General features: G+C 45.7%; 1 pseudogene; it reads left to right on the top strand.

Annotated features, from left to right (window-relative positions):
• The window catches only part of LOC145803591 (serine/threonine-protein kinase WNK1-like), a 53,714-nt pseudogene that overhangs the window by 18,861 nt on the left and 11,858 nt on the right, over window positions 1-22,995 (top strand).

Raw genomic sequence — 22,995 nt, 5'->3', positions numbered from 1 at the left:
ATCGTGGTTTCGCTAACCCTCTCCATATCGAGGGTGCCGTCTGTCACGAATGACAGATGGATGTCATCAACAATGGAAAAATGGCATCAAAAACTAGAAATTCAATGCGGTGAAAGGAGATCTTTTAAATGATTCGCCATTTCCCCCAGCCAAAAGGATTATGATAAGTCTAAAAACAAAGCAGAGAAGGAAAGAACTTACAAGAGGCGAAGGAGATAGAGCAGAGTAGGAAGTTGCAGAGGCAGTATGGAAGGCAGTCCAGCAACGAGTGTTTAAAAGCATGTATGCGTTTGAAAAGACGTCGAAATTTTAAATCACACTAAATTGAAGTGTATGAAGAGGCGGGAAGTTGAAATAATAACCGAGAAGCGTGTGCACAGACATTTGCGTTGGGAAACGGTCAGCCACCGAATTTTGGCTTTGACTCTTCGAAGTTCAAAGCCAAACACTCCAGCCAACTGTTGATTGTGGAGTGCTTGGGAGGCAATTGTGGGAGCCGATTATTGGGAGTCGTAGAGATTTCGGATAATCAAACCTGGGAGAGTTGATATTCCGAAGCACTCGGCAATGAGCTCGAAAGCTCAAATCCAACCTTACTCAGCCAAATGACCGATTGAGCAAGGGGCCGAGTGAAGATCGGATAGTCATAAAATGTGCCCAATACGAGGTGGGAAAAGGATCTAATCCCGAGGCCCAAAAAAGAAAAGATATACATAGGAGAAACATCAACCAGAAAGAGGTATGTGAGAATTACTGTGCTTAACTTAGAATACAAACATCCTCAAGTGTAGATACTAACTTGCCCGTCGGAGTGCTAATTCTGGCACCCCCGGCCGGAGTGTTTATTCTTTTTCAGGTGACCAGAAGAGGATCACGAGCGTTCCCCAAGATCAGAAGAGCATTTCCAAACCACTTCCCCACAGACCCATTTGCCTTTAGCTTTCTCCAATCACTTCTTGATGCTGTCCAAGATAGATTTGTTCGAGGCTTCGACTTGACCATTGCTTTGGGGATAAGCCGGCGTGGAAAAGTAAGGCCGGATACCATACTTGTTGCACAGCTCTCGATAGACGCCATAATCAAACTGGGTGCCATTGTCTGAGATAAGAGCTATTGGAATGCCGAATCGTATTATGATATTTTTTCATACAAAGCGCTTAACATCAGCATCTCGAATTTGCGTTAATGCCTCCGCTTCGACCCATTTTGTGAAGTAATCTATCGCGATGGTCAAGTATCGCTTGTTCCCTGGGGCCCTTGGCAATGGTCCTATGATATCAAGTCCCCACTGGGCGAACGACCAAGGACTGGTAATTGAGCTTAACTCTTCAGCAGGCAGATGGGTTAACAGGGAGAACTTCTGGCACTGTTCACATTTTTTCACATAGCATTCGGCATCAGATCTCATTGTCGGCCAGTAATACCCCTGTGTTATAGCTCGATGGGCCAAAGAGTGCCCGCCAGAATGTGTGCCACAACTGCCTTCATGTATTTTAGTCAGAAACTCTTCGACTTTGTCCGGATGCACACATTCTAGGTATGGACCAGAAAGGGATTTTTTATAAAGCTTTCCTTGCGGATCCAAGTAGTAATGCAGGGCTTTGTTTCCTAGCTTGTGCACTTCTTTCTTATCATTTGAGAGCTGTTCGGAAGACAGGAATACAACAATGGAATCCATCCAACTCGGTCCAAATTCTATGACATTGACCTGGATTTCTTCTGAATGACCAATGCTTGGCTCCGGGATGAAACCCACCTCGATGGTCCATTTGATCTCTAAGTTAATGGCAGAGGCTAGGCAAGCCAGGGCATCTGCGTGAGTGTTATGATCACATGTTATCTGATTCAATTCATGATGGTCAAATTTTGCCAGCAGGGAGTTAGTCGTTTTCATGTAAGCCGCCATATGGTCATTTTTTGCCGTGTACTCCCCTTTTAGTTGGTTGATCACTAGTTTTGAATCGAAAAATACAAGTAGAAGCCGAGCACCCAGAAGATGTGCATTCCGCAAACTGGTTAAAAGGGCTTCGTATTCGACTTCATTGTTTGACGCTTCGAAGCCGAGTTTGATGGCCTGCTCAATTATTGCGCAATCGGGAGCCATGATTACTACTCCGGCTCCACTGCCCCGCTAATTGGAGGATCCATCACAGTATAACTGCCAAATGCCCCCAACAAAAATTTTCCAGTTCGGCTTAGGTCGAATTTCATCAAACTTAAAGTCGACAAGAGCCCCGGTGAATTCGGCAACAAAATCGGCAAGCACCTATCCCTTGATTGAGGTTCTAGATAGAAACTGAATGTCGTACTGGCCGAGTTCGAGAACCCACTTTGAGATGCATCCCGATGCTTCTGCACTATGTAGTACTGATCGGAGGGGGTAATCTATTAGCACCCTAATGCTGTGCCCTTGGAAATAATGCATTAGTTTTCTTACCTCCATGACTAGGGCTAGGATGAGTTTTTCCAGCGGAAGGTAGCGTGTTTCGGCGTCAACCACTGTCTTGCTCACATAGTATACTGGCCACTGCTCTCCCAGCTCTTCCTTTATCAGTACAGCACTGACAGCCCGGTTAGAAACTGCCAGATACAAAATGAGTGGGTGTAGACACCCCATTTTTGACCGTCCTCAAGACTTGGACATCATCGTTTGAACATTCAATGATCATCCATGTTCGTGTTCATTTTGAGTTCCCGGAGGTCTTGGCCGCGCGCCTTGCCTTAAGATCTCTCAACTTGTCTGTTTTGTGCTTGGTTATGGACCAAACACTTGTGTTTTTGCTTTTAAGGGAAGGGGGTGGCTTGTTGGCCATTTTCTCAATCCATCGGCCAAGGCATGAGGCCATCGGCCCCTTTTTCTCTCTATCGACCAAAGGTGTTGGTCAATCGGCAATGGTTTTGGTCGACCGACTACCTTTGTTGGTCAATCGGCCATATTTTCTGGCTGACCCCTTTCCATCTGCTTTTGGCAGATATTTTATGCCAACTGTCACAGCTGGCATGCACCATTCCTTCCCTCCATATGGAGGGATTTCCACCTTGTGTTAGCTCTCCAAGAAGCCTTGGAATTGGATTCCTATAAGAAGGGAGCTCCTCCTCCCTTCTTAAGGGTTCTAAAAATCTAATATACAAGTTAGATATCTATCTCTTTATATATATCTTCCTCTCTCTAGATTTGTATGTGTGTTTGAGATCAAAAGTGTGTTTTGTTCTTACTATTGCACACAAACACCTAGCACTATACTATCCTTGGTTGCTGAAGCACTAGAAGGTTGATATGAAGGTTCCTGAGCTGGTTTTGATCAGAGAGAGTCGATGGTCTTGTGTTCTTGAAGTTGTTCTTCAAAGGTGAGATTCTAAACTTTAGATACCGCATTCTTGCTTAAGTTTTTACACACACTTATATATTGTTTCAACCATGACTCTAAACTACAAAAATTGCTGATTTTGTATGCTTGTTATAGTTGCTTAAGGTCACTTTTTGGTTGGGGGTTGTCTACCCCCTCTTAGGCCTTGTTTGGCCTTGTTTTGTGTCTTTACTTTTGAGCTTTGAGATCATCTTATTTTGACCTTTCCACCACTGAAATCCAGAGAATTGTCAGTGGTGGAGAAGTGGTTTTGGAGTCTTGTATAGGAGAGGGACACCCCCCTCTCCTTGTCTCTCTTTTACTAACACAAATGGCTTATAATGTTAGCATGTTTAATTAGCATGTCTTGGTTCTATTTTAGCACTTTTTGGTGACTTCTAGGACCTGCCTTAACTCTATTCCATGTTGGTTTGATGGCATCTTGCATGCCTCACATACTTGTAGAGTAATCTTGCATGTTTGCATAACATGCATCTTGTGTTTGGACCACTATTCTTGCATGTTTTGGCTCGCCTCCAAGGAGCTTTCCGTCGTGTTTTACCATGATTAAACTCTGTTCGGTGCTGTCTTGGTCATGCATGCATTGTTTTGCATAGCCTTGGTTCATTTTAGCTTGTAAGCTTTATGCCTTGAGTTCATTAGCATGTGCTACTTGAAGTATTTTCATGATTTGGCATCGTGTGAAATGTGATTTCAGTCCATGTTCCATGATCACACACTTGCATTTATCACCTATTCCATGCTTTGGTTAGTTTGTGTTTCATGCGTTAAGAATAGGTCATTGTGCATGCCATCATACTTAGGCCTTTGGGATGCCATCTAAGTGGGTTTTTGGGATGATTCTAACATGCCATAACTCTGATTTTATTGGCCTAAGTCATGCCATGTTTGGTTGTAATAGGTGTAGTGCAATTGCCCCTTTTGGCCTTGTATGCCTCTTGTTTTGTGCTCACCTTACTAGCATGTTTTGGCCTCACCCCATGCATGTTCTAGCCTTATTTTGGCCTGCCTTGGGACTATTTTGGGTCAGTTTGATCCTTTGGGGCTTGGTTGATATGACCATGATCCAAGTACCTTGGCTAGCTTTGAACTTGAAGTCCATTAGCATGCCTTGCTTGTGTTATGTGTTTAATTTGGCATCCCTCATAACATAATTTCAGAGCTTATGGTGTCACCATACTGCCATGATTGTCACCCCTCACTCATGTTTGGGTGTTGTGATCTTATGCCTTAACTCTTGGACCATTGTGCATTTCATTCTATCACTTCATCATTTTGGCCACTGTTTTTGTTGTGGCTGAGGCCTATCCATTTTCAGTGTAAGTCCATGGATCATGCGGCTTATCGCATTGTATGTTGACGCATCCTTGCCGTTGGAATTGTTGTCGCATGCCTATTACATTGCATGTTTGTGCGTTTAAGTTGCATTTTGTATGCTTGCTAGTTTGTATTTTGTCACATGCTTGATTAGATTGTATTGAATTTGGCATGCTTGTTACATTAGCCTTGTGTGCACGCTCGAGTCCTATTGCATTTGGCATGTTTGGATTGCATAGCATTGCATTTCCATGTTGCATTGTATTTAGCACACTTGCTTGCATTACATTGTGTTTGGTTTGGGATGTCAAACCAAACACGAGGTGAGGAGAACGTTCGCACTTGAAGTGACGAAACATGCCTCAATCCTTAGTCGCCGACGCTCTTGATCCAACATGATAGAGTGTGAGACATTCATGTGTTTTGTGCATTCATTCCATATTGATTTGCACACTTGGCTCCTTTGGGCCATCATGCATTGAAGTGCGTGATTGATGGCCCGAGAGTCGAGAACCGTACTCCGTTGAGTTCATGACATGATAGGAAGGGTGGTTGTGCACACATTGCTTTGAAAATGCATTGTCATGCTCTGTTTGTCCTCTGCAGCTGCGAAATAGCATTCTGCAGGAAGAGATGGCCGGTCGGCCATCTTCAATGCTGGTCGGCTACAAATTTATGGCTGAGAGCCCCACTTTTGGTCGATGACCAGGTCCCCTTGGCCGATGGCCTCTCACAGCACCCAGAAGGTGATTAAGAAGCATCCTTGAGACTTGCGCAGTTTTTAGAGGTGCAGAGCAGTGTAAACAGAGGCAGCATTAGCATGGCGATAGATTTCCGAGCAGAGCTGAGCATGCATGCATTTGTCCCTCTTCCCGAGGCCTCTTTACCGCTTTAGTAGCTCAATTAATCTGTTTAATTAGTTAAGTGTTATGTAATAATTAATTAGCTAGTTAGTTTGTCAATTAGTCAATTTGTATTATTCTTTCGGACCCTCCATCGAGAGGGCGAATTTTGTAATAAGCATGTGTGTGGGTGTAATGCATGTCTTCCAACCCCACTTCTTTCTCTCTTTAACTTAACCGCTTACGATGGTTAGTTTTAGGCATATTTCATTTAGCACCCTTATGCTTGCATGTTTGCATCATTCATCTATCTTGCATGCACCGGACTCGGCACATCATACTAACCGCATTGTATTTCAATTCCTACTTGAATACATGATTATCAAATTGCATCTCATATGCCATTTTAGACTAGCCGAGCCTATTTTTAGTTGCATTTTGCTTGTGCTGCATTAGCCATCTTAACATAAGCTACGATCATGCATTGATTACTAACTAGCTATTGTTTTGGCTCGGAGTACTAGGTAAGCGTTTATGCTTTAGCATCATGCATGAGTGTGAGTGTTTCCATGATAGCGTGCTTGCCATGAGGCTATTTGCTTAAGTGATATAACTGCCTGGATGCCTATGGGTGAAGGTTGGATTACCTGAATTGGGACAATTCATCGAAATGCGAGTTTTAAGCCCACTTGATTGTGGCAAAATCATGTTTTCTAAGCCCACTTGAGGGTGGCAAATCCACGTCTTAGCCTACATGCGAGTAGCACCATCAAACCATTTTCAAATAAAGAAACATGAAATGTTTTGTTCCAATTTAGGCGATCCGGTCTATACTTGTATGTTGTGCGCATCACATAATAATTTTCTAGCTAATAACTGGAACAAGAATGCATATCTTTTCAAAAACAAGATATCATGCTTAGTACAGACCGATCTTTGATCAGGCGAGCGGGGGTGCTCATAGATGACCTTCTCCAATCGTACCCAAGTTCCCGAGCCGAGGCAACTTTGGTGATGACGGATACGTGGCCTTAAGCAACGAGCCAGAGTTTCCTAAATTCCCCCAAAATAAAATATTTAGGTGGCGACTCTGTATCTGGCAAAGCAGTCCATATTTGGCACTTCTTTCTTAAAAATCAACTTTCCAAAACAATTTGTCGGATTTGGACTCTTTGGTGATTTATTAGTCTCGCATTGCACTTTGCGGGATTAGATTCAGAATTGTGACATTTGAGTCTGAACTGTAGTAGCTCAAAGCCCTACGTGCGCGTCTATAGTTTCTGGCGACTCTGCTGGGAATTTAGAGAACTTGACTCGAACTCATGATATCTTGTTTTGATTACACTTATGTGTCTCTTTGCATTGCATTTGCATTGGTGCGCCTAGGATATCATGTTTGTCGTATGCTATTCCTGAACAGTTTGCCGGAGGCCCACTTTGAGAAGCGTACCATAAGGCTGACCGGTTGTGGGCTTTGTCGCGATGGGAACACAAACCCTCATTTTACCGGGCCACCCTTTTTGACCATTCGACCTAGTGCATTTCGAAATTCGTAGTGACCATTCCAAGCTAAGACAGGTTGCTTACCCGATCGTAAGTTGTTTGAAACCGCTGCGTACGTAGTGAAACCCTAGCTCCTGACAATAGGATAGGGAAACCCTACCCCAACATAGGGGTGTTTTGGTGCTTACTTGCTTGTTAAGTGCTTTTTGAGTTGGCCTCTACAGGTATGCACGTGTCAGTCTGCAAGTTTGGGTATCAGGCCTGCGGGCATCAACATCAATGTTTTGAGAATCAGTCATATTTGCGAGTATTAGATTCAGATTTTGAGCCAGTGATTTTGGGAATAGTGATTAGTGGTTGAGAATGGTTTATTCAGCTTGCGTTGGCCAACTATGTGTTATCTTTATTTAAGCTGTTGTGCTGTCTGTTTTTCTGTTCATTATTTCCTTATTTATGCTTTATTTATCTTTTTGCAAGGTAGTTTAGCACCATTGATTCCGACCAGGAAGATATCCCCCGGAGCACTTTGGGTTAGAGGTTACAGGCTTAATCGATCTAGGGATCTGATAAACGGACAAGCAGTGTTCCTTTCTTTACTCCCGGTTACCAGACAGAGGTCGAGAGGACGCAGTGTATTGGTGCAGCGGTCGCCAGATCAGTGGTTTACCCCATCAGTGGATAGTCAGGCTGAGGTCTTAGTTTCTACTGTAGGGACAGATATACCAGTTATTCAGCTAGATCAACATAACATGGCAGGAATGGAGGAGATGATGTGTCAGCTCTAGGAAAGTATGAAAACTATGCAGCAGGACGCTACTCGTCAAGCAGAATTTGCCAAACAACAGGCCGAGGTCATGGCCCAACAGGCAGAGTTAATCGCCAGGTTACAGCAGCAAACCGGAGCATTTGCTTCACACCAAGTTCCTCCCCCACCAAGAGTTCCCATACTCGGGGAGACAACACTCATCCAGGATGATACGGGCGTTCCAATCAAGCCGACTCCACCCCCGATCCTACCCCAGCTATCCAAAACACCTATCAACCTACCGGATTCCCCCTTTGAGTTTGAGGTGGACCCCACGGCATTAAAAGTGAGCAAGCTTGAAAAGTTGTTTATGAAATCTCAGGTTGTGAAGTCCATTCTGGATATTGAGGATGGGTATACCGACTCGACTGTGACCTTGTCAGATCGGTTTAAAATGCCACACATAGACCGTTTCAATGGGTCTGGAGATCCTATGGTGCATTTGCGGCTATTTTCAGATATCCTAAGGCCGATGGGCCTCTCCAGATTGCAGAAGCTTTCTTTGTTTGGCCGGACCTTGTCAGGTGTAGCGGCCCTTTGGTATGCAAAACTAGATGATTCTGTCAAGAGAAATTAGGAGGAGATGGCCGAGGCCTTCATAGCTCAATACTCCTACAATACACAGATCGAGGTCACAACGCGTGACCTTGAAACAACTAGGCAAGAGCCGAAGGAGAGTTTCTTCGATTTTGTGACCTGGTGGAGGGCCAAGGCCTCGATGATAACCATCAGGCTTGTTGACAAAGATCAGATTCGGATGGTTGTGCGCAACCTCCAGCCCAAGCTTATGCAAAAGATGATCGTTCTCCCCCTTCCCAGCTTTGCAGATTTACATGAGATAGGGGTGCAGATCGAAGACGCTATGAAGCAGGGCCTCATTGATAATGAGAGAGAACAGCCCAAGAGGACATTCAACCGCAGTACGAATGCAGGCATAAGCAGTGCTGTAGCTGCTAGAGCTTCAGATATGAGTATGGACACCACTACTACAACCCCAAAAACCCTTTCAACTACACCATTCACTGGTGCGTCTGGAAGTAGCTCACAAACAACCAAGTTTCCACCCGGAGGCCAAAGAACCTTTACCCCACTATACATGTCTTTGTCTAAGGCTTTGGGGGTTTTGATCAGGAAAGGACACTTGAAGCCCCTAGAGCTACAACCATTTCTAGAAAAACTTCCCCCCTCTCACAACCTAGCTAAATACTGCGCATTTCACCAACATCATGGTCATGACACCGACCAGTGCTATAGATTGCGTCACGAGATTCAGGATCTCGTCGACAACAGAGTGATCGTGCCTCCAGAGAAGCCGAATGTCACAACTAACCCTCTTCCACCACATAACCGAGCTCCATCTCTCAAACGCATCAATATGATCCAAACTGGGGTTGTTTCATACGACACTAGTATATATATCACCCCTTTTCACCTACCCAAGCCAGAGGTGTTCATTCCTGACAACACTGACTTGTGCATGTTGGACATCTCCCAAACCCAGCCTGAAATGGTGGTGGTAGCTATCAATGATAGAAGTGGGTCGACTGCAGAGGTAGGTGAGAATACAAGTATAGAACCTGAGAGGTCTGCAAGCTTTAGGTACAACCTGAGCGGTTACATTATATTAGAAGGCCAGGCTAGGCCGAATATGGAATTGCCACTGGGGGTAGAGATTTGCGCAGTAAAGATGGACTTAATCAAGGGATGGATGACCTAGCAGAACTAGAAGAGGACATTGCTAACCTTCAGTTTTTCAACGAGCAAGATCCAGGAGACGTGACAGTCAACTGGTTTGATTTGGATAGGGCAGCAGAGTCTACTGGATGGCTTGACGACCAACCGGATGTTGTTGAACAACCTCAGCTAGAATAAGGTCCGTTAGGGACGGGGACATCAATTGTAGCCGGAAGGGTTGGGAAGCTGGATGCATCGCCGGAGAGCGCCGGTGTTAAGAATTTCACTCGGGATCTGGGCAATTTGAATATAGGAGATGTTGAACAGCAAGCAACGCTGAAACAATCTGAGCGGGAAAGGATCGAGGATTCTGAGAGGGCCGGAAAGGCCAAGGCCCCTTTAGGGACAGAACGTGCTGTGTGCACAGGAGCAGAGCATACTGCGGGCATGGGAACGGAAGGTGCTGTGGGCACAGGAATAGTTATGACGGTGCCGAACAGGTGTCTGTTGGCTGCCGATGGCATGTGGTGGGAAAATGACAACCTACGTCTTGCCCACACAGATGAGGACTAGAGGAGTAACCAGTCGGATGATACCTTGTACATTGGCAAAGTTGATCACATGACTAGGAGCAGGCGGTATTTTAAACCCCCACACCTAGATCAACTAGAGGCATTCGGGAAGGACAGGGAGGCAGGCAAGCAGAAAGAAAAGCTACTCGAAGAAGAGGTTGAGCTAAAACAACTTAAGAAGATACATGCAGACATCTCCATCTGGGGACTGCTTATGGCTTCACGAGTCCATAGACAAGTTATCCTATCTGCAATGGACAAAGCCAAACTCTCAATAGACACCACGCCTGAGCAGCTGGTAGGACTGGTCTTTCCGGGAGGAGCTTCCCCGACGTTGACTTTCACCGATAAAGAGCTACAGCCTGAGGGTGCAAACCACAACAAACCTCTCTACATCTCTGTCGAGTGTAGAGTAAATGGACACTGGTAGTTCTTGTCGACATAGGATCCGCCATTAACATGTACCTGTCGAGGGTGACATATGCAATCGGGTTGAAGCCTGCGGACTTTGTGCCAACTGCCCAGCTGATAAGGGCTTCTGACAATACAAGCAGAACAGTGATGGAGACCGTGAAGATTCACACTCAGGTTGGTCCAGGATAACACGAGGTTGACTTTCATGTCTTGGACGTTCCCGCAACCTTTAATCTACTCTTAGGGTGGCCGTGGCTACACCAGGTGAAGGCGGTCTCTTCCACCATGCACCAAATGTTGAAATACCCCCACGGGAAAGGGGTGGCCACTGTCTTTGGGAATTCGCCAATCCACTCGCCGCTAGAAGTGCCTACATCGGTTTTGGAAATCGAGTATGGCACGGAGGATGTGTTCTTATTAGGATTTACCCTAGCCGAGGCCCGGGTCATACAGAACATTTTGGCTGTTGATGAGGGGTTATATGTCAGTGCACAGTCGGTGTACCTCATGAATAAGCTCCAGCATATCCCTGCGATGGGATTAGGAAACTATGGCCGAAAAGGTATTGCAGTATCGGCTGAAGTGCTGCATAACTCGTATACCTTTGGTTTGGGTTATCTGCCCACTAAGGAGGACTTGGTAGGAAAGGGCAAAGAAATGGGTGGGAGAGCTAGAGCCAAGCAGACCGGGAGGCATTTTGAGTTGATGCATCGGCCTATCCAAGGCACCCTAAACGGACTCTTTGTCCAGGAGGGGAAAGACTTTCCATTCTATGGCTTCCCAGAGCCATGGCTGAATGTCGAGAGAAGACGTCTGCCAGGTTTTGAGATCTTCTTCGACTTACAGTTGTCCGGGGATAATGTTGCCGAGGATCAAACAGACCCATCAGTTGAGGTTGAGCAGTGTAAGGAAGTGGATTCCGAGAGCACCGAGATTGAAATGGGGGTAGCACTGGCTTGTTTACTATCAGATCCTCCGATCATACATGAGTGCTTAGGGGATGGTCTCTCAGTGTCCATGATTGGGAATGAAGCGACTGCGAGCCCATCTGCAAACATTTTGGATGCATCCATTGCACCTTCCCTCGTTTGGCAGTACGAGGAAGGCTTCTTATCGAGCAACACCAGGTCAGGTAGTGAGCCGGAATCCGATTCCACCCAGTCTTGTGAGTCAGAATCAGGTTCCAGCTCGTCTGGGTCTGGGTCCGGTATTCCTAGGGGTGACAACCCGGATGCCACAGTCCTGTCTAGGTTGTCTTTTTCTTTGTCCTTTGAGTCTGTTGTAACAGAGGAACCATGCGACTTGGAAGTGATTAATAGGAATGAAGTGGCTGTGGCTTTTGAGTATTTTTCGGTGCCTTTGATTTATTGTATTAATTCAGACTTTCAAAATTTTGATGAAAACGACGAGGAATAAATTCCTCCAGTTTTGAAATATTTGCTAGAACAAGAGCATGAGAGGTTTGTAAAATCGGTCGTTGATGAAATCATCCAAATTAATGTTGGTACTAAGAAGGACCCGACCCACGGTTGGTCCAGATCGGGTCCACGTTGTCTTCGGAGGAGCGCGAGTGCTTAGTCACTTTATTAAAAGATTTCAAAGATGTTTTCACATGGTCCTACGAAGACATGCCTGGAATCGATCCTAAAATTGTACAGCACCGGATCCCTCTTGACACAAAGGCCCGACCTGTCAAACAGAAACTCAGAAGGATTCGTCCAGACTGGGCCATCAAGATCAAAGAAGAGGTCACCAAGAAAATTGACACAGGGTTCCTTCTGGTATCTGAATACCCAATTTGGTTGGCCAACATCGTTCCAGTTCTGAAGAAAGACGGCAGAATTCGGGTATGTGTGGACTTTAGGGATTTGAACAAAGCCAGTCCGAAGGACGACTTTCCTCTGCCGCATATCAATGAGTTAGTGGACTTCATTGCGGGGTATGCATTGCTTTCATTCATGGATGGCTTTTCAGGCTACAACCAGATTGTAATGGCACCCGAAGATCGGGAGAAGACTGCTTTTACCACCCTATGGGAGACCTACTGTTACAGAGTAATGTCGTTTGGGCTGAAAAATGCTAGAGCTACCTATCAACTGGCCGCGACCAAGATATTACATGACATGATCCATAAAGAGGTTGAGGTGTATGTGGATGACATGATTGTCAAGTCCAAAGAAAGAGAGGGCCACTACACCGCCTTGTAAAAGTTCTTCAAAAAGATCAGAGAATTTCAGTTGCGGCTGAATCCTCAGAAATATACGTTTGGTGTTTCAGCAGGAAAAATGTTGGGGTTCTTGATTACACAGAGAGGTATTGAAGTCGACCCTTCCAAAATCAAGGCCATCTTAGAAATGCCACCGCCGAGGACTGAAAAGGAGGTGCGAGGCTTTCTGGGTAAAGTGCAACTCATAAGACGGTTTATTGCTAAATTAACCTTGACTTGTGAACCACTCTTCGGTCTCCTGAAGAAAGGAAAGAAGTTCCAATGGGACGGCCGATGCCAAGCTGCTTTTGAACAGATCAAGCAATACTTACAGAACCCACCCGTGTTGTCAACGCCTAAGCCGAGGAAACCGTTGATTTTGTACCTTTTAGTAACTGAAACTACAATGGGCTGCATGCTTGCACAGGAGTCTGAGGACAAGGTGATGAGAGCTATCTACTTCCTGAGCAAAAAGATGCTGGATTACGAGACCCATTACACTCCACTGGAGAAGGCTTGTTTGGCCCTGGTATGGGCTACCAGAAAGCTGCGGTACTACCGGTTAGCTCACTCTGTAATGTTGGTTTCAAGATTAGATCCCATCAAATATCTCTTCGAGAAACTGGCACTTACGAGTAGGCTAGCTCGTTGGTTGCTTCTATTTTTCGAATTCGATCTGAAATATGTGACGCGCAAGTCAGTAAAGGGGAGAGCGGTAGCAGAGTTCCTAGCCAATCACCCAATGGAAGGGGATGAAGCAGTTGAGTACCTATTCCCAAACGAGGCCATTCTGCATGTTGAAAAAGAATTTTGGATGATGTACTTTGGCAGAGCGTCAAACTAATACGGGTATGGGATAGGGGTGTTGCTAATAGCACCCGACAATTTTCGTATTCCTCTAGCATTCAAACTCCAGTTCAAAGTATCGAACAATGAAACAGAATATGAGGCATGTATTGCTGGTTTAGAGGCTGCCCTAGAACTAGGGACAAAACGGTTGGACGTCATCGAGGACTCGAACCTGGTTGTATCTCAAGCTAAAGGAGATTGGAAAGTCAAAGAAGAAAAGATGAGAATCTACCATCAGACCTTGGATGTGTTGATTCCTCGGTTCGAGAAGCTAAATTTCACTCATCTGTTAAGACAGAACAACAGGATCGCAGATTCACTAGCAACTCTATCTTCTATGATAGACATCACTTTTGGAATTCGGATGTGTCCGATCATCATCGAACAGAAATTTGCGCTGGCCTACGAGCTGATTGCTGTCATAGATGAGGTACAAGATGAGAATCCCTGGTATTACGATGTCTGGAACTTCTTGGAAAAAGAGGTGTATCCACCAGTGGCAAATGCCAAGGACAAAAGGGCAATTCAGAGAATGGCTTCTCAGTTCATTATCTGCAGGGGAAAACTGTATAAGAGAGGTCATCTCAGGATGCATAAGCTGTGTGTTGATGCTAAAGAGTCCAAGCGCTTGATGGAGGCCATCCATGGAGGAGAGTGTGGAGCGCACATGAATGGGGTGATGCTAGCCCGGAAAATTCTCAGACAGGGTTACTACTGGTCTACCATGGAAGAGGATTGTATTGGCTTTGTTTGGCAATGCCACAAATGTCAGATCCATGCAAACTGCATGAACATTCCGCCATCAAAGTCGTACAACATGACTTCGCTGTGGCCATTTTCAGTCTAGGTGATTGATGTGATCGGGGCTGTCACTCCGAAAGGGTCCAATGGGCATGAGTTCATTTTGGTCGCGATGGACTATTTTACAAAGTGGGTTGAGGCCCAATCTTATGCGGTGTTGAAGGCGTCGCATGTTGCAAAGTTTATTAGGAACAACATCATCTGTCGCTATGGGGCCCCAAACTAGATTATTTTAGATAATGATTCCCACTTCAAGAAGGAAGTTATTGACTTGTTGGAGAAATACAATGTGGCTTTTCACAAGTCATCTACATATCGGCTGCAAACCAACAGAGCAGTTGAGGTCGCCAACAAGAACATCAAGCGTATTCTGCAGAAGATGGTGGAAACCTATCGGGACTGGCCAGATAAGCTGCCATTTGCTCTGTGGGACTACCGGACTTCAATTCGAACTTCTACCGGGGCGACTCTGTATTCCTTGGTCTATGGGATGGAGGCCGCCTATCGAAATTGAGGTTCCGTCGTTGCGAGTACTGGCTGAATGTCAGATAGCTGAGGTAGATTGGCCGTAGAGCAGATTCGAAGAACTCATGCTCTTTGATGAACGAAGGCTGAAAGCACTATACCATATTCAAGGTTATCAATGCAGAATTGCCAGGGCTTTCAACAAGAAAGTTAAGTCCAGGAATTTGAAGAAGGAGATTTGGTGCTCAAAGACAACCGAGCTCCCATCCACGACCCTAGGGGCAAGTTCAGACCTAATTGGACTGGTCCTTACATCATCAAATCCATTTGGTCGGGTGGAGCTATTGTTCTAATGGACCTAGATGGCCTAGGGTTCTCCCAACAGATCGACATAGGCAAGTTGAAAAAATACTTTCCCTGAGAGGCTCGCTAGGCCGAAAACTCGAAAGGGCGACCTAGGCAAAAGTTAGAGCATAGAAAATTTGAAATTATAAAAACTGAGCTCGCAAGGTTGAAAACCCCAAAGGGCGACCTTGGCAAAAGTTAGAGCGTAAAAGGTGAGGGTTAATACACGAGTGAACCTGAGCCGAACTACGTAAGGCTTGATTCCCATCTTTAGGATACGTAGACAACTTCATCTTGAAGTCCAGCCATAAACACTTCCCCGATCAACTTTGTCCATGTGATCGCCTTGGTCATCTTTGTCTATTCAGTATTTAAGATCTCGGTCGTGATCTCCGGTGCAGTGCTACTCAGACTAGGGGTAACTTTCCAGTTACTGGAATCCGGGGTTGTGCTTCTCAGTGACAGATCTCAAGCGTGTCCAGTTCTGATCCATATCGAAAATGGTTTTGAAAAGTTTTAATAAAAGTTGATTTTGTTCAAATTAATCTTTTTTACAACTTAGACCATTTTTGGACCAAACGAAAAAATTTTAGTACCACAACTTTCAATTTCATTGATTTCAACACGGAGTTCTCTTGCTCTTGAATACAAAATTGAAGTTGCTTTTCATTACATTCACAAAGAAAACTTGAAAGTTCTAATTAAAGCAAATAAATTTAGGGCATAGTCAGATGTTCCTGCGTCCTCTCCCAGAGCTGGTCGAAGTCTCTGATGCTAAGCTGGGCCCGATCTGTGCCTCTTCATTGAGCCAATCTAAGCACTCATTAGAGAGGGTGTAGCTGAAAGTAGGAGTGGAGCCAAAAGTTCTCTCGTCCTCCATGCTGCGACATACCGAGCTAGCTGCGCGCCTCGGACCAGAAATGTAGCGGGGTACTCAATCCCCTCCTCTGGGCAAGTCTAATCATGTCCAAACTGGCGCCGAAACCAGAACGGAAAGTAAAACACGCAGTGTGTCAGGCCAATCAACTGGATCCCAGGCTAACGGGTCATGTTGTAGCTCATTGTCGGTAAATTGAGCCAAGGGCAGCACCAAGCAATGCGATCTGCGGACAAATTGCACATCCAGCTATACCACCATTCTTCATCTGGAGCATCGACTAGACGTTGTTGGGAGAAATAGCTGCGAGTCGAATATGCCAGACACGAGTCCACAACTCTCAATTTGTCCATCAACCACACCTGGGGAGGGATGAAAAATGAGAGAATAAAGAATAGAGAGATGTACGTTGAGAGGAAAAAGTGAGCAGAAGGTTTTGAGAGAAAAACTGAGCCTGAGGGCCGAGTGATGTGAGATACACATGTAAGATTGGGTGGGAAACATTACCTGCAATAGTAGTGGACTCCCCGCAAACCTAGCCGTCTCCCGGCGATGAAAAGCATCCAAGCCTATCAATGTTTCGGCCAATGTCATGGCGATGCAACTTTTGCCCTCTTTCAAGCTGTCAGCGACCTCAATCAAATGAGTGCTAAACCCGCCGGAGCCCGGGGCTAGTAAGAAATGAGATAGCATGCATAAGCAGAGTGCATGTCGCCGATGATCTTGCCCATGACAGTCGCCGCGATCACCGGCATCAGAAAATCGACAAACCAAGCTCGGAATGTCCAGCACTCCATCGCGAATTAACAACCGAGCGTCATGCAAAGTAAGACCGCACATCCTTCCTAAGGCTTGGACATGGCCAAACTGGAGTTGAGGCAAGATTTCTTCATCACGCTCAGATTCCATTAAAGCTTGGAAATCCTCAAAATTGGGACACATCTCGTGACCGTCAAAACTAAAGATGTATGTTACCAGATTCCAAAATCTTGCCATGGCATAGAGGAACGGAAAACGCAGCGGGGTGCGACCCAAAGTGAATATGCATTTATGCCAAAACCCCGGAAATTTAGCCTTTCCAAGCCATCTAAGTTGGCAATCCAATTTGTGAGATTTTGAGCAAGAAACTCTTCCATTTGGTGCAAATCAATGGTGAAATGAGGAAAACTATGAAGCCATGGCTTTTGTAGAAGATAAGGTGTTGAGTAGAAGACAGGTGTCAACATTCTGGAGGTGCTTGCCATTTTTGGCCGATCGGCCAAAAATAGTGCTGACTGACCATCTCTTTTGGCCAATCGGCTAAAAATGTTGGCCGATGGCCATTTCTTGTGGCCGGTGACCTTTCCCTTTGGCCGATGGCCTTTATTCTTGTTCCCTGAGCTGATTATGTTTGGAACATGCTGGGAACTTGTGATTGGCACCACTTCCAATGCCTTCTGATGATGACTATGCAAAGTCGCGCCTGCATTACTTCGATTTGTTTATCGAGTTGTTGTACATTTGCTTATCGAGTTGTATTTCACATTCTTTAAGTCTTTGCTTTGCTCATCGAGTTGTATTTACACTTGGTTAGCTTATGTAGTTTTTTGTTTTGATTATCAAGTTATTTTTGTCATTACTCGGTTTACTACCTGATTATTATGATGCAAGTGCTTAATTTTCAAACAAAAGTTCAAATCTCATTTACATTGTTATGTAATGCGATGCGATGCATTGCGATGCATAAAATGTATAAATGTAACACTTTTTGAACAAAACAGCTGTTTCATTTCATCATGTCTTTTGCAAAAAGTACATAATTTTGAGAAAGTAAAACCTGCCTGAGGCAGTATAATGTGCTCAAACTACCAGTAAAAAGAAAAATAAAGCAAAACAAGAAGAGGAGAAAAGCAACAAATGTCTGAACAAGGAAAAGAAGAAGAAAAAGTGATAGAAAGTCTGGATCAATATCAGTCATCTCAAGTGCGGGAGTCGGTCCTGGTCCTCTTCCTGGACGAGGGTTCAGGGTCACCACCGCCATCTCCATAGTCAGAATCTGAGCTGTCTCTGGCGTCGCCCTGGGATGATGTCGCCTCCTCGTTAGAATCATCAGGGGAAGGCTTTCGTGAACTGCTCTCAGCAAGGGTGCACCTATGTCTGCCTCGGCTATGGATAGTCATCCTCCGCCTGACTCCTCCTCCTCTTCGAGCAGGAACAGATGGTCCAGCTGGAGTACCTCCCGCGGCTGGAATCTGGAATGGGGCCTGAAGAGGACAAATGGCAAATGCATCAGTTATGCTACGTAAAATAGAGTATGAATACCGAATATAGTGCATGAGTACAACGTATGAACACCGTGAGCAACGCTGTGAGCAGTATGTGAGTTATAGTGTATCAGTGCCATGAGTGGTATGTCAATGCAGTGTATCGGGTGCCGTATTGGTAATGCGATGCGTCAGATCATGCGTGGAGCAGAATATGCAATGTTTTGGGACTAAGTTTGAAAGAACTTGCCAGGATCCCGTAGATGGTGAGCAGGTCAATGCTCCACTGCAGCATCCCCATCACGAAAGCCGTCAGCTCCAGAGACTGACTAGTATACTTGATGGAGGCTTGCAAAAGTGTTGAAATCATTAGTATTCTGCGGGATATCAAATGAAATGAAATGACTGTACAGAATGCAAAGTATAGCAATACATACCGGGGTCGAGCCGCGAACTCCAACAAGCTCATGATCAGCCGGAGGAGGAGCGATGGGTATCTGATACATCTCCCCACCCTGCCCTCGGCATGTCATGGTGGTGGGCAGCTCTAGGACCCACTCCTGCTACGGGCCTGAGGTGCCCTCGATGCTTCTAGTCCTGCCGTTGGCACTACAGGTCTTTCTTTCTCAGCTCGGTGAGCACCAGTCAGAGGCCGCATTAGATAGGCCTGGATGAACTCGGTGTAGTCACCTTCGTCTGTAAAGGGCTCTGAGTCCCAGCCGATCGTGAAGTCCATCATCTCCTCTGGGTATATCTTTTAGTGTGCCTCATGTAGGTAGGAGGTGGCACTGGGACTATCTGCTTCGGTAAGCCCAAGGTCTGGTGCAAGAAACGCTCGCCTAGGTACCAAGCCCGACAGACTAGGCCCTCTAGCAGAACCCTGAATCGGGCAGTCTCCTAAGCGCCCGTGTACTGATTTCTGACTGCCTTCGGCAATAGGGCCCAGGGTTGCCAGGTGATCTATATATGATATACAGTTTGTTATTTACTATTGAAAGTACAATGTAAAGCAAAGCTTAACTAAACTATAAAGTTTCACATACCTCTATGGCGGTGATGGTGTCGAAGTACCGGCGGAAGAACATGAAAGACTCCCATGGCCTCCACTCGCACCTCATATCGAAGCGGTGAGAGAATGGAACACCGAGAGAGATCTCCTCATCTGGCACAGGGGCAAGCCTAGGGAAGTAGGCATACACTCACAACTATAGAGTGTAACAGGGCAAATATCAGTATGCTTATCAGATAAAGTAGAATGCAGAAAAAAGAAGAAATCTGAATCATGTGCAGTGTGTATAGTGTATTGTGCAGCATGTGAAGTGTATTGTGTAGTGTGTGTAGTGTGCAGTCGGTGTAAAGCAGATTACATGTGCGCAGTGTGTGTGGTGTACAGATAGTGTAAAGCAAAATTGTAAAAGGCTGAAAGGAAAAATGTACCTCCCAGGCTCGCCAATAACCTCCAAGCAAGTATTCGCTGCGGCGGGAAGATGAGCTCATATATCCATAGAGTGTGGCCAAACCCACGCCACCCCAGTCGTAGCCGCAAATCCGCGTCACGTCCACAAGTGCTCAGTAGGTAAAGGGCGACAGTGTTCGTCCGGTCGGCGAAGAGCGTGGTCCCTAGCAGGAACATGATGAAGCCACGAGCATCTTGCTCCTCATCCTCCTCCTCCTCCTCCTGAGAGTAGGTGCTTAGATCGGGAAGTGATCCTCGAACCATGAATACCTCACAAACCCTGCCCGGGCAAGAGGTGGCTAAGTGCCAAGCAAGTATAGCAGAGCGGCGTCCCACTCGTCCATATCTGTATCAAAGGGGATCGGATCCCCCCTACTCCGATGCCTGTGAGCATGGAGAAGTCAAAGGGAGTCATCGTCATCTCCCTGATAGCAGAAAGGTAGAAGGAGTCGGTGCTGTCCCACCACCTCTCCACCAAAGCAGCAAGAAGGGGCCTACTCGCAGTGAGGTGCGAGAGTCTTATGCAGAAAGTCCCAAAGCCGGCCCAGTCGACAATGTGGCGGACCGCATTGGGCAGCTCCATGTACCATCCTCAGGTGACGGTGTTCCCATGTCCTCGGAAGGCATGGGAATCTCCCTGTGTTCAAAACAAACAATTGCAAAGTAGTGTTAAAAATATAGTGTTGAATGCGCTCAGAATTGATGAGAATGCAGCGTATGTGCATGTGTTCAAGATTACACAAATATCGGGTATAGACGTGCTCGCAGTGAACTACAGCATTTGATGTATCAGTGTGTTTGACTTGTTCAGTTGAGAATGCAGCGTGTGTGCATGTGTTCAGATTTAAACAGATATCGGGTGTGGGTGTGCTCACAGTGAACTACAACATGTGATGTATCAGTGTGTCTGAGTTAAGCAGTTAAAGAACAGAATCGACTATCGCAGTTATATGTTCTGCATTGCAGAAAATGAAATAGAGGAAGAATATACCTCAGCAGCGCCATAAGACAGATGTGACTCTGGCTCACGCAACAAAAGCTCCAGTGGCGCGCCCCGCGCATAGCTCTTGAAGTGGCAGATGCCATCGGGAGGCAACACGTGTATCGCCGGCCTGTAAGCCGCCGGATGCGAAGAGGTACGAGCTTGACCTCGGGGTCCACGTCCATCTCCGGGGGAGTCCCACCACGTGGAATGTCGTCCGCCATCTCAAAAGGAGCATGAAAATGGCCGAGAATGTGAAAAACGGGCAAGAATGCGAAAGGTCAACCTAAAAGTCAACCTCGAGGGCTGAAAAATGGGAGAAAAGGTCGAAGTATGGGAAAAGGCACGAAGAGCGAGGGTAACTTGGAGGAAACAAACCCCAGGTGGGGGAAATCGAAAAGGAAACACCAAAAACTGAGTTTTGTTCGGTTTAAAGTGTGCAAAACGGGAAGGGTTTCGCGAATCAAACGACGGAAAAGGGTCAAAAACAAGAAAAAACACGGATCGAAGGTCGGGAAATTGCCTAGAAAGCAAGAGGAATGTTTTTCGAGCTTGGAGAAGTGAGGGAATGGGGTTGGAAACCCCATATTTAAAGACCCGTGGCCAAAAGACAAAACTGCCCCTAAAACTGCCATTTTTGGCCGGTCGGCCAAATTGTTAGCCGATCGGCTAAATATCTGGCCGATGAGCTCATTTTATGGCCGATGGGTGGCCGGCGGTCTCCCCTTGTGGTCGGTGAACCTCCCACACCCTTGGTTGGGTCAATTATGTGGTTTGGGACCTTCATCTCTCAAGTTAGTGCAAGAAAGTACACTTTTGAAGCTTAACCACTCTTCATGTTGATCTCGAACCGTGTCTTCCTGTACGACATTCGATACGCATGAGGTGTATCCTTTTCGTATCCTTTTGTAAAATTGTAAAAATCCAAGAATTGCTTTTTAGCATGTTGTGTTACAATGTTTTGTCATAATTGTAATAAGCACGTTTATTACACGTCTTTTTGCCCTTGCATTGAGCATGCTTCATCTTGCTTTCAAGTTGCATCTCAAATAACATGCCTTTACTATGCTTCCATTGAAAATGCACCCACCCCATTGTTGCATTATCACACATTACATGCGCTATCGCGTATGCTTTACTTACATGTGTTATTATGCTTCTCTCGCATTGTTATGCGTACACTTAGGTTGCATTGTCATGCACCCCTCACTTGCGTTGTCACGCTTGTTTCAGTTGCATTGTCATGCACCACCTTACTCGCCTTGTCATGCACACTTGTTGTATCGACATGCACCTCTTTACTTACGGTGTCACGCACTTTTTGCTCGCATTGTTATGCATACACTTAGGTTGCATTGTTATGCATCTCTTGCTTGCATTGTCACGCATCCTCTCTCTTGCATTATTATGCACCCACACTTAGTTGCGTTGTCACGCATCCTCTCTCTTGTATTATTATGCACCCACACTTAGTTGCGTTGTCACGCACCTTTCACTTTCATTGCTATCCATGTTTCTATCCACATCATATGTGCATGTGTTTGTCTCACGTTGAAACGATATCTTGATTTAACATAGAACATGTGTTTCTACTATATTGTACCTGCTGAATTTCTTTCTTTTGCAAGCACGATATTGTATGTATAGTTCATTTGAAGATGGTGAAACCAGATGATATTGTATGTACGGTTCATTCAAGAGAAGTTCCAAGTCAGTTTGGACGTACCCGCACTGTTATGTGCATCACGCTTTCTTGCGCAACCTTTATCCACTCGCGTTTGGCGTGCGTTTGGATGACTGCGCTTTCTTGCACAATCCTTTCCTCTCACGCATGTGCCACGTTGAGAGATGCTCCCTTTCCTATCACACGTGTGCCACGCTGAGAGATGTTTCATTTCCTCTCATGCGTGTGCCACGCTGAGAGATGCTCCCTTTCCTCTCATGCGTATGCCACACTGAGAGATGCTCCCTTTCTTCTCATGCCTGTGCCACACTGAGAGATGCACCCTTTCCTTTCATGCGTGTGCCACGCTGAGAGATGCTCCCTTTCCTCTCTTGCGTGTGATACGCTGAGAGATGTTGTGTTTGAGACTCCGGGTGTCCTCGGTAGTCGCTTTTGTTCATCTCCGCGTGAGGCGCAGTGAGAATTGCATAATTTTCTTACATCCTTTCTGCATGTAATGTAGTTTGGTTTGTATTCGCCTGCTTAAAACTATTACATGTCTTGCTTCGTTATAGTTTTCTTTGCATTATCATAAATTATGCTCGGCATCTTG

The sequence above is a fragment of the Camellia sinensis genome, chromosome 12 (assembly GCF_055761805.1).
Source record: "Camellia sinensis isolate YWXY chromosome 12, ASM5576180v1, whole genome shotgun sequence".
In the NCBI taxonomy this organism is placed as follows: Eukaryota; Viridiplantae; Streptophyta; class Magnoliopsida; order Ericales; family Theaceae; genus Camellia; species Camellia sinensis.
Note: the sequence above shows the minus strand (reverse complement) of the source record. Positions and strands in the feature narration are given on the sequence as shown.